At 39.3% G+C, this 17,758-nt stretch overlaps 1 protein-coding gene across 1 annotated transcript in view; it reads left to right on the forward strand.

The window, feature by feature from the left end:
- PPARGC1A (PPARG coactivator 1 alpha) overlaps window positions 1-17,758 on the forward strand; it is a 373,925-nt gene that overhangs the window by 2,414 nt on the left and 353,753 nt on the right. The gene's annotated exons all lie outside the window — the stretch shown is intronic.

The raw sequence follows: 17,758 nt of genomic DNA on the forward strand, positions 1-17,758 counted from the left end.
GCGTGACAGGAAAAGTTGGGCAGCGGGCGGCAGCGGGCTGCGACCCGGGGGAAAGGCACCGCCGCGCTGTGGAGGCGGCGGAGACCCGCCCGCGGCCCCCCAGGCGGCCCGGGGCTCGGGGGGGGCGGGGGTCGCCTCCCGCTCCCTCCTGCGGGGAGCAGAGCCCGCTGAGCTCACGGAAGGCCCCGCAGCACCGGTGTCCAGTACACTGACATCCCCAAAGTAGCAGTCGCCAGTTTGAGGTTACCCCTCGTAACGAGCGGTCGAGAAGCCGCGCCTCCGCCCTGCCTCCAGGAGTTAACGGCGCCGAGCGGCGGGGAGCGGCGCCCCGCCGGCAGCGGGGCCGGGGGTCGGGCCGTCGCGGCGGGACACCGGAGCCCTGGAAGCCGGGTGGCCCCCGGCAGCGCCCGAATAAATAAATACTGATCTCTGGTGGCCCGGGTGCGAGCGGGTACTTGCCGGGCCCATCTCGGAAGGCACCGCACCTCGTGCTGGGTGAAGCCGCCTGCCGAGTTTGCCGCCCCAGTCGGGGGGGGAGGCTTCCTAGCGGGGAGCAAGCCAGGCTCGCTTGCGCTGAGGAGGGGGGCGGAGGGTCGGTGCGGGGAGCAGAGGCACGTATCGAGCCCCGAGCCGCCGCTCAGTGCTCTCCCGAGCGCGCCGGAGCGCCTCTGGCACGATGAAGTCGTCAGGTGCCGCCGGCGGCCCCGCGCCGGGAGGGGCAGGTGCGCGGGTGGCGGCCGCTGGCAGTGCGGTGCTGGCGGGGCCGGGCCGGGCAGCGGCTGGGAGCCGCCGGGGGGCCGCCCGCATTCACGGAGCCGCTCCCCGGCGGCACGGCGCGCCCGGCTGCCCGGCGGTGGCTGCGGCTCAAGTTTGCTCCGCGCTTAGGGCGCGGGGTGGCAGCCCGGCCGGTGCTGCTGGGCCCGCCGCGCTCCGTGCGCACCGGCTGCACGCACCGCTGCCGGTGCGTTTGCATGAGCACAGAACGCACGTTACCCTGCGGAATACCGAGTCCGCGCAAGTAACTGGGATTTTAGAAGGGCTTATGGCTGGTATAAAAGGCAGGCTTTTTTTTTTTTTTCTTTTTTTTTTTTTTTCTTTTTTCTTTCTCTTCTTCCCCCCTCTATGAGGACTCCTTTGAAACCATCGGAGGAGGAAAATGGTTAGGAACGCAGACAATAAAATCAGGTTTAAACCAGTTCCTTTATCTAAAGTTAGTTTCATTCTGTAGCGAAACAGTTGTATGAAAGAATGGCATTGTGAAATGATAGGTTCCCTTACATTGCTTTTCAGGAGAGCAAGCCCGTATCACAATGGAAGCAGGAAGAATTACTGACAAATCCAGAGTTGATCTGTACTAAATACCAATGTTGAACTGTATCTGAGGGAAAACGGGGGAGGCAATTCAGGATGCAGAAGGTCTATTTATAGAAGGACTATATAAACTGTAGGATATATACACAAAGTTGAATTAAATATGCATGATTAGAAAAGGAGTTTGGAAGAAGGTGTAATCATTATATAGCATTACAATGGGAACAGATGAACTTGTAAGACCTTCCAGGGTAAAGATGAGAAGAATTTTTAAGATACGTATTCTTTCTGGTGCTCAAGGCTCCTTTCTATTTTCATCTTTTGCGTATTACGTTAGCATTTGCATCAGTCAAATTCACCAGCCGAGGATTAGCAGTAGATGTTAGTCTGAATATGAAATCAAAATGAATATGGGATTTTACTGCAAATAGATTTTTCTTACAAGTTTTAACACTTAAAAAGGCAGAGTTGGCTTAAATTTGACAGTCAGCCATATTTGTGTGTTTGTTTTTACCTGAATTGCATCCAGGGGAAAAAAAAAAAAAAGCTTGCAAACCATTTCTTCTTGCTAAATATAGCAACGTAGCTGAAATAGAATTTGTTTTGTATACTCTGTTTAAAACAATACAGCAAACAGAAAAACTTTGAAACAAAGTGCTGAGATGAGAAGATGGGTTGACTACCGGAAAAATAGGTTTTTTATTCCTAGATCAATATGATGCACTCTCAACATCTAGTATGAGGTAAAAGGATCCCTTGTATAATATCAGTAGCGGTTCAGCCATAGCTTACTAAAAGAATATTTTCCTGCCTTCTCAAGAATTTAATGAGAGTATAGGTAATCAAAATAAGACTTAGTAATGGAACCAGTCAGGTTAAAGAGAACAGTGATTTCTTCTAGAAGCATAAAATACTATCTGACAGTTTTGAAAGCAGAGGTAGAAGATTTGCTTTATAATGCAGGAAGGTTGAGAGATACATTTGAACTTTTATATTTTTGATGCATTATTGCAGTTCATTTTTAAGCACAAGATCATATGCGTGGTTTGTTGGTAATATTCTTGGAAGGAGCTTTTTCCATTGTATATTAAATTCCAAAGTGCATCAGAGGAAAGCTTGTATTGGAAAAATGATGCCTGGAAACTTTATGAAGTCTGTTTTGAATCAGTTTCTGAGGCAGTCTTCTAGAGAGTAAGGCTCTATATAAATAAGACTTTTTATTACTAAGGAGAACTCCGAGAAGACTGACCATTCTCCTGAAGTTTGCTGTCTTTTTTTGCAGTTATTTTAGTACAAGGACTTAAGCATTATGCTAAATTCTAGACTAGACAAACTTGTAGACTTAAATCCTGACAACTATGAATTGTTGTTGCAGCAACTTACCTGCATTGTCTTGCTAATGTGTGTAAACCTGAGGCAGAGGAATATCCAGAAGATTTCCTGTTGATTCATTCTGCGATCTGCATTTTTAGACTGTCAACAAACATTCTACTTTTAGTTCTTTATTTTGTGAATATGTGTTTGCCGGAAATGTCCTGAGTGTATCCTCTGGCTTACTGAAATTCTCTTTACATCTGTTCCTTAATTAGTAGTCATGAGGAAAGAACAGCTATTTCTAAGTACTGCAAAGAGGGTATTCAGCCTTGCAAGAGCAGTAATATTCTTGGGCATAACCTGTCCATGCTGAACTGGCAGCATTATTTGTATTAATTATTTTTCACTCTCTAGTCCAGAACTGGATACGTTGTTGTGTTACTAATCTATATGGTTGGGAAATGCTTGAAAGCAATTTGAAATGTAGTCCGTGAATGAAATCCTATGATTAAGGTATACATCTGGATGCTTATTTTAATTTGACCTCAAGAAAATCCCTGCAGTGTAGAAGTAACATGAGAGTATGCTGCCTGATCATGGCCATTGTTTCAGAGATTTTTTTTTTTCTCCCTGCAACAGTCAGCTGAGGTCTTGTTACCTGGCATCATCTCTTTGTCCTGTGTTTTCAAACATGGCAGTACATTCATGGTATTCTGTGGATATAAGCACGTCGGTGAAAGATTAAGCTAAGAGCTAACTTTGTGGCTTGGCTCTTTGTCTTTATGTATGCCCCAGGGACAGAAGTACCCCAATGCAGTCAGAGCTTTCTGCCAGTATTTTTGGGGAGCTGGACTGTGTAGTATATAGCTTCTACGCCTCCTCTTCTTCTAACTAGAGTAAGTCCAATGGCCGTTTCAGTTTGGCCCACAGCCGGTGAGACTTTTATTTTTGTTCCCATCACTTCTGGATATTTTTTGTTGTTGGTTTTTTAGTTATTTGAATAGTAGAACTTGGAGTCTATGCAGGTTTGGAAATATGCTGGATGAGTTTGTGTTAATGCACTGCACATGTATAGCATTTACTAAGTATGTGTGTGAGAATGTTGAATGAGAGACCCTATAGCGATCTGCACAAGATTGGGCAGTGCACTTTATGATTTTTGTAGACTTTTTTTTTTTTTTTAATGGAAAAAGACTCAGTTGGTTGTTCTACATTATTTGGCTGTGAAAACCACTGGAATAAAACCATTATTCAGCTTCAGCTATATTTTAACAAAGCTTGTGACATCTCTGAAAATTAAAAGGACACTTTCAATACTAAATTAGTTGAGAAAAAACATCAGTCCTGGTTTAGTATTAACATAAAATACTTGGTAATTAAAAAACCCCAGTTAATCCTGGATTTGAATCTTTCCTGACTTTTCTATACTCAAGGGGTATTGTATGCTGGCACACAAAGCTGTGAAAATGGAACATAGCAAAAATGAAAGTGAAACTGAAGAGACCTCTTTTCTTAGCATCCCAGCAAGAGATACACAGAAGGATAATGAGGAGGATGTAGTTTAATAAAATAGGTAATGGACTAAAAAAAAGTTAAACATGATTCTCTTTCTTTCAGAGATTAATATTGTATTTGATCATTCAACACAGTAACTTTGAGAAGTGTTTTCTGATGACAGTCTCATGTGGCAAAAAAAGCACAGTTTAAACTGGGTACACACCATCTCCTCGTGCCCCAGAGCAAAACAGCTAAATAGTGGTACAGTAGAGCACAGTAAGTGTGAATTTAAATCGCATGCAGAAAATGGGCAAGATGTTATTTTTGTGTCTTAGTTTAGAAAAAAAGTCCATGTGTAAGTTGTAAGTTACGGTTATGGCTGCGATGAACTAAGGCATTTTAGTGCTTTATACATAAGACGGGATTTTCAAAAATACAGTTGTGTTCAGGCAAAAATGTCAGTAGTTCTAGCAATGTGTTCTGTAGGAAGAGGGCAGGGAGTTCTTAGCTGGTCAAATGTTCATGTGGTCTAAGCAGAAATGTAAAAGTGCAGGGTTTGCATTGGAATGAGAATGGGGTCATCCACCCTTTGTACTCATCATCAGGGAAGCAGAACCTTCTTCCAGAGAGACCATAGGAAATCAATGAGTACACTTTGCTAGTGTAGAGATAAATGTGTACTGCAGAAGGGTATTAAATATAAAAGGGCAGCAGTAAAATGATTTACTACATGAAGCAGTGGAACTTTCTGTTGGTCACCTAAAAGGCAATTTTCAATTTTTGATAACACAATTGTATTTTTTTAATACTAATAACTGAAAAAAGCTGGCAAATCTGCTATTTTACAGGGATTTGAGGTACATAATGTAAGCTAGGAGAGGCTTGTTTACAAATGGCAGTTTATTTACAAATATATGCATGTTAAAAAAAATCTGGCATTTATCATTTAGATTATTATAATCTGATCTAATTTACCAAAAGTTAATGGTCTTTTAAATGTTTTTTCCTGAGGCAGTGTGGATGCTTGCGATCCAGTTTGTCTCGCCATGACCAGAAGGTATCACTGAGGGATACCAGCACAACGGATGCACGTAGGAGAGAACCTGACGTACATTTAGGTGTAGAGGCTTAATGAAACGTGGAAGAGCAGGTGCACAGTCCTAATGTGTCGGTGGTTTTTTCATTTCCTCTGATGTGTCTGTTTGCTGTGCGAGCATATCTCCTTGTACATTTAAAACCTATAGGACTGTAAAATTGCTAAAAAGGACAGAAACCCAGTAATTCTACAGCGTTTTTTTTTCTTAGACTGTGTTGTCTATGAGTGGCAATTGAGGATTCCTCTTCTGCTAAGTAGTCGTGTGTTACTGTCTCTACTCCAAAGGTAAAATTAAGGTGAAGAGAGATTAGTAGCCGAGTGACCCTTGCGCTGGATGTAGCACTTCTGACACTGTGGTCCTAATTTTGGAAGGAGAAATTGGGCACTCCTGGTTTCGTATGAATTCACTGGGACCTGAAATGATGAGAGATGTGTCTACACTAGCACTTTTCTTGGGAGCAGGAGCATGCCGCATTCATCCTGACTCTGCTGGGCTTTGGTTAGCGTTGTAGATTGGATTTGTTGCAAACAAACGGAATTCCTTTTGGATAGCACTGAACTGGGAGATGTGTTCCAGGAATACCCTTAGTGCATTTGAGCTACAAATAGGCATTCAACTAATGAGATGAGACCAGAGCTAGGATGAAGTTAAATAATCAAACAAAGTGCACCGTAAAGTGCATGGTACAGAGGGTATAGTGTAGATGTCAGGTCCTCAGCGTCAGCTGTCTGGCTCTTCTGGTCTTACATTTAGTTCTGTATTGCTTGCTTGTGTATTGTAGACAGCCTCTGCATGTAGTTGAGTTTACCTAGCAGAGAGCGCATAAAAGCCTGTATTTGAGAAGCTGGTTGGAGACTCCTGGGTAGAACGGTCACCTGACATACATCCTTGTTTCGCAATCATAGGACCATTATTCTTTCCCTCAAAAGGGGTTAGTTTGTGTTGGCATGAGGAGAAAAGGTTTGTTTGATCACTTGTAATATAACACATGAGTGAGTAAGAGGCACTGGTACTTTGGCTCACAAAAGCCCTCCACATTTTTAACCCATTTTATTATTTGCAAGAGCAATTTAGTTCCTAATGTTAACAATGAGTGATTATGATTCTGTACTTCCGTTTACAGCATAAATTAGCATTTTGTTTTCCATTACAGCTTTTGAATGAGGAATTATAATGTATAATTTGCTGCAAATAGATGTTATCATCTCTTTGGATGTGAACAACCACATAAACTTGAGGAAATGATAAAAATGGAATCAATTACTTCTCAAATGGAAGCAGTTTACAAACCTTCACATACAAAATGGCAATAGTAGCTGGTTATTGTAACAAATAATTAGTTTTTTTTTAAAACAACATTTATTGAATTCCATTGACAATTTAGTAATTGTTTATAGAATATTTAACCGTCCCCCTCACAAAATATGTGCCACATAATATATGCATTTTTTAAAGCTGCAGATTGCCTCTGTAGTCCTTGTCTGAAGCTTTACTCATGTATATTCACCTGTATAAATGTTCCAGAAGGGGGGCACTGAGCTACAAATCACGCTGATGATGACGATGATTAGAGAGCTTCACAGTATTCTGGAATTAGTAGATCAGGACTGAAATTGTAGAGGAGAGAAGAATGAAAAGTATGTGGTTTAGGCTGTATCCAAAGCCTGCTGAAGGTGGTGTGAATTCTTCTGACACTTTTGAACTTGTGATTAAACTGATGAACCTGTGGTCCTGGTTATTAGATACAGAAGAGGAAGGGACATTATTATAGTTTCTTGAATGAGTGAGTGCTGTAAGTCTGTACTGGAGGGGGGAGGTAATATCTTGTGCTTTAATGAGTTTACTAGTTTAAATTTCACAAAACAAGTTTTCACTGTCAGTTGCTATGGTATGTTTCTGTATTATACAGTTATTCATGCTTGGAAAAATACCAGTCCACAGCCAAAACGTGTGAGAAACAGTCCAGAATCCTACTCATTTTCTTCCCCTTGCAGAACTTGCTTCATATCACTAAAGGACATAATCCAAGCAACATATCCAACCCCTTCCTTTCAAGGAGTCTGTCTGAATTCTGTTGATTTTCTACATACTGGTTTGCATGTATGTTTATTTCTGATCCCCTAAAGCTTTGACCATAAAGCCACCACCTATATCACCTCCTGTCAACCTGAATTCAGCCTTTTTCTCAGTCTTCCCTGGTAATCCCATTGCATCCATTGATTCTTGGTTGCCCCCACCTTCTGCCCCCACCAAATCAAAGCCCATACTTTGCCTCATTTAGGGCTTTTGACTTTAAATTTCTTGTTGTCCTTTTAAAATCTTTGCATAATTTATCTTTTCTGTTTCCTGTTTTTGCACCATCTCTTTCTGTTCACAACAGATGCTAGATTTGATGCTTTCTGGGTTGCTTCTCCTGACCAGCACTTGTTTGCTATCCCCATACTTTAGCCTTTTACTTGGTGAAAACATGAACCCATGTGGAAAGATCATGTAAGCTTTCCTCTCCCGGTCTCTTGAAACCACTTGTTGCCTAATTATTAAAAATTGATAAACTCACTTGTGTCTGGAAGACCATGGAACAAGCTGACCAAAACCCAGTTGTCACCCTGAATGTTGCATTTCACTGTATTTGTCTGTTACTTTTTACTCTAGGTTGGTATCTGCTGCTATACGTTGATCTGTCTGTAGGTCAGATAGTAACTTTTTATTCTTCTAATAATGAAAAAAATATAATGATATCTTTTCTTATTTGCTCCACTAGCAAACATTACAAGTCAAGTAATAAAGAGGGGAAAAAAATGATAGAATGGGAATAGCATATCTAGCAATTCAGCGTGCTGTATTCAGCCTTAGTCTTCTTTTGAGACCATGGAACCAGTTGCTTAGGATGGAACTTTCTTGTAATTTTATTTTTGAGTCAGCTCTTCATTGTGGAAATTCACTTGTTTTCTCATTTTGACTAAAAGTGTTGTTTGTTCGGCTATTTTACTTTCTGAACAAACTGTCTTGGACTGTGACAGGAGGTGAATGTTGTATGTATATGAGTCTATTTGCGATGAGGATTTTTGAAGCTTAAAATGGGCGTCTGTTTGTAGTAATTATTCCTGAAGGGTTGCTGGAACTTGGTTTTAGAAATGTTTCTGTGGCTTCATAAAATGTATCCACAGTCGTCATGTGGTCCCTGGGCTGAGCAATTCACAATGTCAGAGGTATATTTGGATTGCAAAAACTCAGTCTAAGGAGGTAATTCACTTCAGATACTTGTTTTCAAGGTGGTTTTTTTTTTTTTTTTCTGAAGTCCAACAGTATATTGTGACCTGATGTATCTGGTAAACTTTTGTCTTTTTATTCATGAAGCTTCTTACTGTATTTTGTCTGCTGTCTCTATATGCTCATAGTTTGCTTAGGCCTGGATCCAACAGACCACTTAATTGCTCAACTGTAAACACTTGAAGTCAAGGGAGCTACTTACAATTTTAAAATGAGTGTGTGGTGTGCTGGATTGGGGCCTTAGACAGCTATATCTTAAGGACAGGGAACTTTTCTTTCCTTTTTGTTTGTCAAGTACTTCCCATACTTCAGTACATTAGGAATATTGATGGTAATTATGGCAGTGGGAGCAAGAAAGCAATGAGGAGATCAAGGAAACTTGGTAATGTTTACAGTATTGTTCATTGGCAGTTCAGTGTCTTTCTTTGTTAAATGGATTTCCAAATAGAAGATGATTCCTCTTCTTCTCCGAAGCAAAAAGCCTTGTGATGAAATGAATAGGTAGTGCGTTAAAATGCAAAATTATGTGCAGTGACAGAAAGCCATGCATGAAAGATACTTAAGGACAGGAAACTCCTTTTGGATCATAAGCAAGGTTTAAAAAAAGAAAAAAAAAAGATGGCTGAAAACATGCAATGGTAAAAAAAGAAAGATTGTAAGTAGGACATGCACACACTTAAATATTTAAGCCATGTGAAACAATGAGTAAATGAACTACTGACCAAATAAATTAACACAACAAAGGTAAGGTTGCACTTCTAGCCTTTTTTATTTTCATCCAAAAGACTGTTAATTGCTGGAGGATTAAAATAATTCATATTCAAGGATAGAAAGTGATAAGTGTGCAGAAGCTTGGATGCTCCAGCTATACAAGAAACAGTGAAAGGAATACTTTTCTCTTGGTGTGATGTCAAAGCCAAAAGAAAGGGGGAGGGCAGGAAAGGAGGGGGTAGTGGCTCTTTGATGTCACTTTCAGAATAAAAATAATGCTGTAAAAGAAATAGCATAATCTTTTTCTATTTATCTAAGTCCTTTTTTTCTAAAGACTTAGGGCAGCATTGTTAATTGATTTTTCTGACACTCATAATAACAGTTGTATTAAAATAATTTACAAAGGATTTTTTTTTTCCAGAAGCTGAGCCCTGCAGAATCTGGTGTAGAAAAGTGGGTAGAGAGTGGATTATTGTACATCACTGTTCTCACATAATTATAATCTGCTTGATTGGTAAAATGCATGTTGTGCTTTTGCATTGTCCGTTTTCAACAGTGGTGTCTTTCCAATAAGATTTGCTGGTTTAGTAGTAATAGCATCAGGGTTTCTCATGCCCTTTCAGTGTAAATAAAGGTTGTCCTAACAGCTGCTGAGATTGTGCTGGCATAGTAGCTGTCTTTGCTGGAGCGCCAGGTTTTGGCTAGAGTATTTTAACACACTGGAGCTTTTCTTTGGTTACCAATGGTTGAATCATTTCCAGCTGTGAAAACAGATGTGTGGCTTTTTTGGGAAATAAAGTTAATTAAGGGAGGTTTATGAATTGGTTCTTTTTTTTCTTTTTTAATATGGGGTTACAGGATGCCTTTATAAAAGAAATTTTTTTTATGAGCATGAAGTTGAACAGATTATCAACACACACAGCATTATAAGGAAATTTTTGGGCATACCCATGGCAAAAAGAGCCTCCCTGTTGCCTCATTGCTTCCTAAAACCATGTTAAAAATGAAAAGAAGAAATACTCCTTAACTGGATAACTAATAAAGTTGAGACAAAACTGGCTAACAAAATGACTAGTTTATCAGTGCATATTGTGTATTAATATTGCTATTTGGCCGTTTTGTAAGGCAGCTTACAGTCTTTTCAGATCTGTATGGGCCAACGCTTCACACATCTCATCAATTTTTTATTTTTTTTCATCTTTGACTTTTGTCTTTGAAAGGAATTCTCTAGGTGAAAACTCTGGGAAATATTTGCCGTGTTTCAGCAGACATTCTTTTCCCTTTTGTGTTTAGCACAGTGATTTGTACCTTTAACACTGATGTCTGTCTGTTTTCAAGTCTGCTGGTAGACACAACAGTTATGGAAAAGGCAACTTTTTTGTGAAGAAACTATTTTAGTTTCCTGGGGTTATTTTACTCTTTCTATTCTTGATCCTTATATAAAATAAAAGGAGAAGGATGAAAAAATCCACAGCAGCAACTTGTCTAATTTTTGTTACTTTTGTTTCAAATAAGTATCACATGGAATGGAAGGCTATTTATTAGAGCATCCTGAAAGAAGGATGATGTTCCTTGTGCACACTGTGGGTGTGCTAGGGCTGTGCAGTGTGTTGCATGCTAAAACCCTAGATGTACAGAAGTGTCTGCAGAATTATCACTAAACCTTCATGTCTAAATGGACTATAAACTCACTTAGCAGCATTCAACTTTTCTAGGAGTACTGCAACTGTAAGCTAGTAAACTGTAAGTTTACAGATGTAAACAGAAAAAGATTGTTTATGCATATATTTTGCATTTTTTTTCCCATGTGAAAAAATGAGTATTTGGAATAATCACAGGAAGACTATTATATAAAAAAAAAAACAACCCACACTTGTGGAGATCACAAATGTATGTATCCATGAAACGACTGAACTTTACTTCTCCTATGAGTAGATTGAACTATCCTGTCAACTGTAGGACATACTTGGTACTTTGAATGCATTCCCTCTTAGAGAGCCTCAATGAAAAGCTTTGCATGTTTGGAAGAAGATGTTGCCTATCTGGGATTTGCAGAGAATGAAGAGATGATGTACTTCTCCTGTTTTAAAAGCACAGGAAGCTGGGCAGTGGTTTTGGGTGTCTTCCGTAAGGGGCATTGCCCACTGCTTAAGCAGAATGACTGTCTGCCTTTGGATTAGTAGTTGCCCAGGATGAAGTATGGATGTGGCAGTGCTGCCTGTGGTGCAAGTTTCTAAGGCCTTGCCATATTAGGTTCCTATTTTTGCATATTATTTTGTCAGATATTAACACTATGTACTGTTTTTTGCCCCAGTTGCATGTCTCAAGTGAGGATTTTTTTTTTAATGCAAATATCAGTAAATGTGATTTTGCTGTCTTCAGGGATGTTATTAGATTAAAAAAATGAAAATTTTCATACTATGGTATATAATTAAATCTTTTCACCAGGGAAGGCAGTATACAGTGTAGATCCTTTTTTTTTTTTAATAGAAGATTTGTTGTTTAGAGGGTTTTGCGGTTTTGTTTTTTTTAGTGAAGAATTACAAAGTATAAGACAAAAAGCAAACAAAAGAATAAAAGGGCTGGCATATTGAGAAATATTTTAGAAAAATATTCATTCTTTTGTAGTTTAGAAGATGTAAAGCAAAGTGGCAGCAAAAGTCAGAGCTGTATTTGATTAGAAATCAAAAGGTTATTAATAGTGCTGATTACTTAAGCTTAGTTATGTCTACTCTAGTATTACTCTTATTTGTTTGCAACACTAATCAAGCTCACTGTAAGCCCTTATCTTTGACCAGCCAGAAGAAATCATAAAAGGAAATAATTGTTTAGTGAGAAAGACTTTGATAATAGCATGGCTCTTGTGTGGGAGACAAGGAGATAACGTTGTCTGAATGAAAAGATACAACCAAGGTAGTAGCTAAGGTGATAAATTCCTTAGTTCTCTTGTCCTGAGCAGTAAAATATACAGCAAATTAAAGATGACTTTTCAGGAATTATCTTAAGAACTGATGGTATTTGTAATTTTGTGATTTCTATGTTTCACATTTGCATGTGTAGAAGAAAGAGAGAAGATTTGGTTTTGAGAATAATATGATTTTGTAAAGCCACAGAGTGAGCCACAGAGTTTGACCAGGTGATTCAGCCATTACTGATTATCCAGTTACCTCTTGAAAACTGTGGTTAGTGTTTGACTTCTATTTGACAAAAATGCTTTCCAAAATTGAAGTATTTATTTGAAGGAAGGCATCAAGTATTCAGTAAAGCTTTTGATACTTCCTGTACTGGTTAATCATTCTCATTCTTTACGTTCTTTAGGAAGCCCTGTTTTTCATTGGAGTTGTTCAAAATTAATTTTCTAGGCAGAGGTTCCCTATATGACTTGACCTGGTAGGTTTGGAAGCCCTTCAGTATCTTTTTGTTTCTCCCTCAGAAAAACACTTTTACTCAAAACACTGCTGTGTCTTCTTTTTGTTAAACTGATCAGAGTGACCTCTTTAAGACTCTTACTGGAGGACATTTTTTGCAGACTTCAAGTACATTTGCATGATTTTCTGTTTTCCTTCCTATTTTTTGGTGTCTCTTCAGGAAAAACCAGATGCCGGAAGCATGAGACAGTGTTTCACTATTTGTCTCTCCAGTGCTCTCAGTACTACAGAGAAGAATTCACTTACCTGCTTCTCTTCTTTATATTCAAGGTTCAAATCAATTCTTCTTAGCTGCAGTTTCACGATGAGAGTTCACATTGTGTAACCTGTGCATTTCAATACCTGCTGTCTTAACCAAGTCATGATTATCCAGGATATGGTCTACTGTTCTGTATGCACATTAAATTTTCTGTTCATTCATCTGCACCTTAGTGCTTTGTTTTATCCAAACATACTTCATTAAATGAGCCTCCTTCATCTTTATGACTTTTGCCAATCTTACTGCTGTCTACTAACTTTATCATCATTTTATCTGATTAAATGCTGATTAGTGTAAAGCCTGGCACCAATCCTTGCTAAAACTCAGGAGAAACATCTATGCTAATTCCTTATTGTATTTTGTAATATCTCCCCTTTTAATGCACTTAATGTGCTCTTCTGTAGTATCTTCTTAATTTTGTGATCTGGAAGTCATGCTGTAATAAATCAGCTGCCTTGCAGAAAGTCTTCTACAGATGTGTAATTACTGAACAATTGGTGTCATCAAATATTTGAGTTAAAATTACTGGGTATTTTTAGTGATGAGATGCCAGTCTACTAGTTAAGTTATACATGCATGTAGCAATATGTTACTTAATATACCTTTCTTGGGAGGAGCAGGAACTTTTACATTCATAGTGTGTAAATGAGCATCTTTTAATAACTTTGGATCTGTAGAGACTGTACCTGTGTTTTCACATGGTTACACTTTTAGTGCCTGCACCAAAGAGACAGTAATAAAAGTATTATGTGGGAGGAATACTTTATGCATGATGCATAATATTAATGTGTCTGTGTGTCAGCAAGTTGTATGCCCCATGTAGCTTGAAAATACTTCCATCTTTTTCTAGATAGTACATTTCTAGTTATTCAAGTCCTCAGAATTGGTCTAGACAGGGGACACCCTCCCACCCTGCCACAAAATAAAGCTTTAGAATATTCTTGGCCCCTTAGTTTAACACAAAAAGAAGAGGGGGGGAAAAAAAAAAGAAATATACTAACTTCTGATCCAATTTTGAGAAGTCAGTTTATGTCAGGGCTGAATTTATTACTGTATATCTGAAAATGAACTGGATGCATTAGTTCTCTGATACGCAGTAGTTCATTCTCTTCAAACTCTTTCAGCCAGGACTGCTTCTGAAAGAGATGGCCTTGGTGGCCCCATCTCCCATCTCGCCTCCTGCGTTTATGCTGGTGCAAGTGTTCCATGTTGAAGTTCATTCACCTCTTGCACATGGCTCACCTTATAGCTACACAAACGTTGGCCGTGGCACAAAGGAGGAGCAGCACAGGCTCAAGAGCAAGCAAGCAAGAAAAAGGCAAATCCATGTATTTTTTAGCATCAGTCATGGCCCATAGTGGTTTCAGTGTGGTGTAAGTCTGTGGTCAGATGTGCTAAGGCAGTTACTGTGCCAGTCACTGGCTGTTACTGCCCCATTGTGTTAGTGTGGCCTTTGTGACAGCAGGCCCTTCATCCGAATTTGCAAGCTTAACTAACTGCACATGCAATTTCTCCCTAACCTGGTTCTTTCAAAATGACCTGAATTAATATGAATGTCGAAAAAATTCTACTCTTAGGAATCTTAACTACAAGCAAACCTGCCTTTATTTTGAAAGCATGGGTACAGTACGGTACGGTACTGATGTGCTGTCATGCTGGGTGATCATCAGGAAGTGATGGTGAGCAACTAGAGGTCTGTAGGGCTGGTAGCCTGGGTCAGCTGCAGCCTCAAGAGACTGAATTCAGCCTACATTTGCTGTAAAAGCACTAAATAGGGAGAGGTACTAAGTGAGTAAGAATTAAGTGCCTTTTCTAGGGAAGATTTGAGGTGAAAACAGTGGGAGCTACTGATTTTCAGTAGGTCTGGATTTTTCCTCACTGAAGAGCTGTAGATAAACGAATGCACTTTTCTGTAGGTGTGTATTGAGGCTGTGATTTTTATTCCCCCCTGTCCCCCCCCCCCCCGTCCCCTTCAAAGAAGCAATGATTTTGAGTGTTCAGGTTTTTGACGGTAAGCCTCAGACATCTTAAATAGGGCTGACTTTCAGTGGCTAATTGTTTAGCATTTACTGAATTTTTGGGCTTTTTGAGCAACTGAATCTGAAACAACAAGAATCAATGTCTCTTGACATGTGTATCTCTATAGCATTTAGTGCATGAAGCCAGCTTGGCAACCGTATCGCAGGGAAAGCTGTATGGAAACCTTTCTTGGCTGGATTATGCAGAGAATTACCAGTAGTCACAGAAATTGATTACTGTAACTGATGTGTCTCTTATTAATAACACATTCTTATGATGTTTGTTAATCACAGGCAGGACTTTGAAGGCCTGTTGTATAAGTTTTTAAAAATAAGCCTTGCATGCTCAATCTTTTATGTAGTTCCACAGTGCAGGGCACTGAACTCCATGCAGACTCTTGAGCTTTAATGCCCATGTGTTCCCCTAGAAAAAAAAAAAAAGATTTGATGATGTGTATTTTGCTTGCAGATTTTTCTAAGCTGAAATTGAAGACTGGAACAGGCCTGTCCTGATATCTGTGCTAAACCTGTGTGAGATAAAGCACAGCCTGAAGTAATTCCCTGTAAACGTGTCAGCGACCACCGAGAGTTTTGGTTTGGCAGTGACGACTGTATTTAGAGCTGAGTCCAGGGGAATTAGGGTCAAAGGTGCTGAGTCTTATTTTTTGAAGGCACATAGGTGTGAGAAGCAAGGTGCCTTTCAGTAAGACTTCAGGTAAGCTCTTCTGAAATATGTAGTGCTGTGTAGGAATATTTGAGGTAGTTTGAAATTAACTAGCTCAGATAACAAAGGCAACAGAACTAGGTGGCACTTCAGTCTTCTAGTGGACTAGTTACTACAGGTAGGCAAGCATGTCAGCGTATCTTCCATTTTGTCTGCTATCCAGATGGATCTCTCTGTTCAGCACTGTACTTCCTATGTAGTGTATGTGTACTTTTAAACTGATTAAGTAGCAGCATGAAAGGAGGGGGATTCTGAAAATTTTATTCTTAGGAGAAGGCTTAAGAAATCTCTGTCACGACAGATTTAAAGATGGTGTCTGAAATTCAGGTTGAAAAGTTTAGGAATTGCATTATGTGAAGGAAAAAGGGTTGTTCATAGGTGTGGGTTTTGGGTTGTTTTGTTTTTGTTGTTGCTGTTGTTTTTTTAAAATCTAACTTAAAACCAAAAAATAAGTACACATTGAAATACCTAATTTTATATTAACTTAGATGTATTTGTCTGTCAGAAAACCCTACTGTCAAGCAGTAAAAATTCCATCCACGTAACATTTTCTAAAATAAGTTTTATATATCTGCTTTAATGAAATTCTTAACGTAAGAGGTGTGACTGCTTTTGTAGTGCAAAGTTTCAAATGAGCAAAAAGTGCTTAATACTCTGAAACAGAAGAGGTATGCATCATAAAAGCATCTAACTCAAAGTTAACTCAGTGTAGCAAAACATGATTAAAACTGAGTAATTTATAGCCAGTTGTGTGGCAGGAGAGAAAGTGCAGAAATTTCCATGTTTAAAAATGAAATTCTAATGATGATTTTAAGCATTGTCCTGCTGTTTCTGTATTTAATGTTCTCCCCAGCATCTTCCTGTTAAGGAGCAGCACAATGTGGCGTTTAGTATGCGCTTAATCTCTCTTTTGTTTTCAAACAGATCTTCAACTGGTAGCAGCTTTAAGAATTATGTGAGTAGAATTGTAGAAATAAAAGCAAATGAGAGAAGACAATGCAATAATGCTTTATACTTATATATCAGTTTTCTGTCATTTGGAAACTCAAGGGCTCTTGCTTTTGGTTGCCAAATGTTAGTCTGATCGCTTTCAAGGTGAAGCTGTACTATGCTGCTTTGAACTGATACTGCATGATTAAGGTAGTAAGTAAGTGCCACTTAATTGAAACAGGCCTGATCAGAAGACATTCCAGGTAACTGATTTAAGCCAAACAATACTTAATTGCAGTGACTGTTGCTTAATGGGGATGGTAATTATGTGCATTGGGGATATCTTCAAATGATTCATTGGTGGTTGGGTCTTTTGTGTTGCCCTCACTGTTGGCTCTTTTTCCTGTTATTCAAAACAGCTTTCAGTGTCTTCATAAATAGCCATGATTCATTCAGAAAGCAGATAAACATTGGCCATGGTTGGCTTTTAAGAATTCTGTGTCAGAGGTTTAAAATCAGCTTGCTTAAAATTGTGATGCCTCTAAAGATTTTTGAGGACCTTTTTATTTGTTTTCAGGATTTTGAAGTGTTGGGTTTGCTTTTTCACTTTGCTGTGCGATCAGGAATGTTAGAAATTGAAATAAGAAAAGACAAGCCACATAATTTCTTGGCTTCTGGATCAGGGCAGGCTCTAACATGAGACTAATGAAATCATAGAAGTTGATATGTTCTCTGCCCTTGGCAAATCATTGACTTGGTTTAGCTCTGTCGTATTTTCTTCCCAGGATTGCCTGTTCTTCATGAACCTACCTGATTTGTTACAAAATACACTTCACAACTGAGGAACCCCACTTTGTAATTAAGACTGGCCAAAGATAAAGCTGAGCCCTTTGCTCACTTTTCCTAAAGCTTTGGCCTGCAAATGCATGCTTGCACCTTCACAATTTACCCTTGCTCTGCTTACCTTCTCTGCTGCTTTATCATATCATCAGTACAGGATGCTGAAGTTTTCAGCTTCAGTTGCTTTATATCCACTTTTTCCATACACATTTTCACACTTTTACACTGTCTTTTTTGGGGAGACCCCCTTCTAAATAGGCGTATATATCAAGTATTGTGGACAGATGGAGTGTTTTCTGAGTTAACCTGGCAGACAAGAGTTTGCTCCTGATGCTAATATTACAATTTGGTTTTAATTC

This window comes from Falco punctatus (assembly GCF_963210335.1).
Source record: "Falco punctatus genome assembly, chromosome: 1".
Lineage (NCBI taxonomy): Eukaryota > Metazoa > Chordata > Aves > Falconiformes > Falconidae > Falco > Falco punctatus.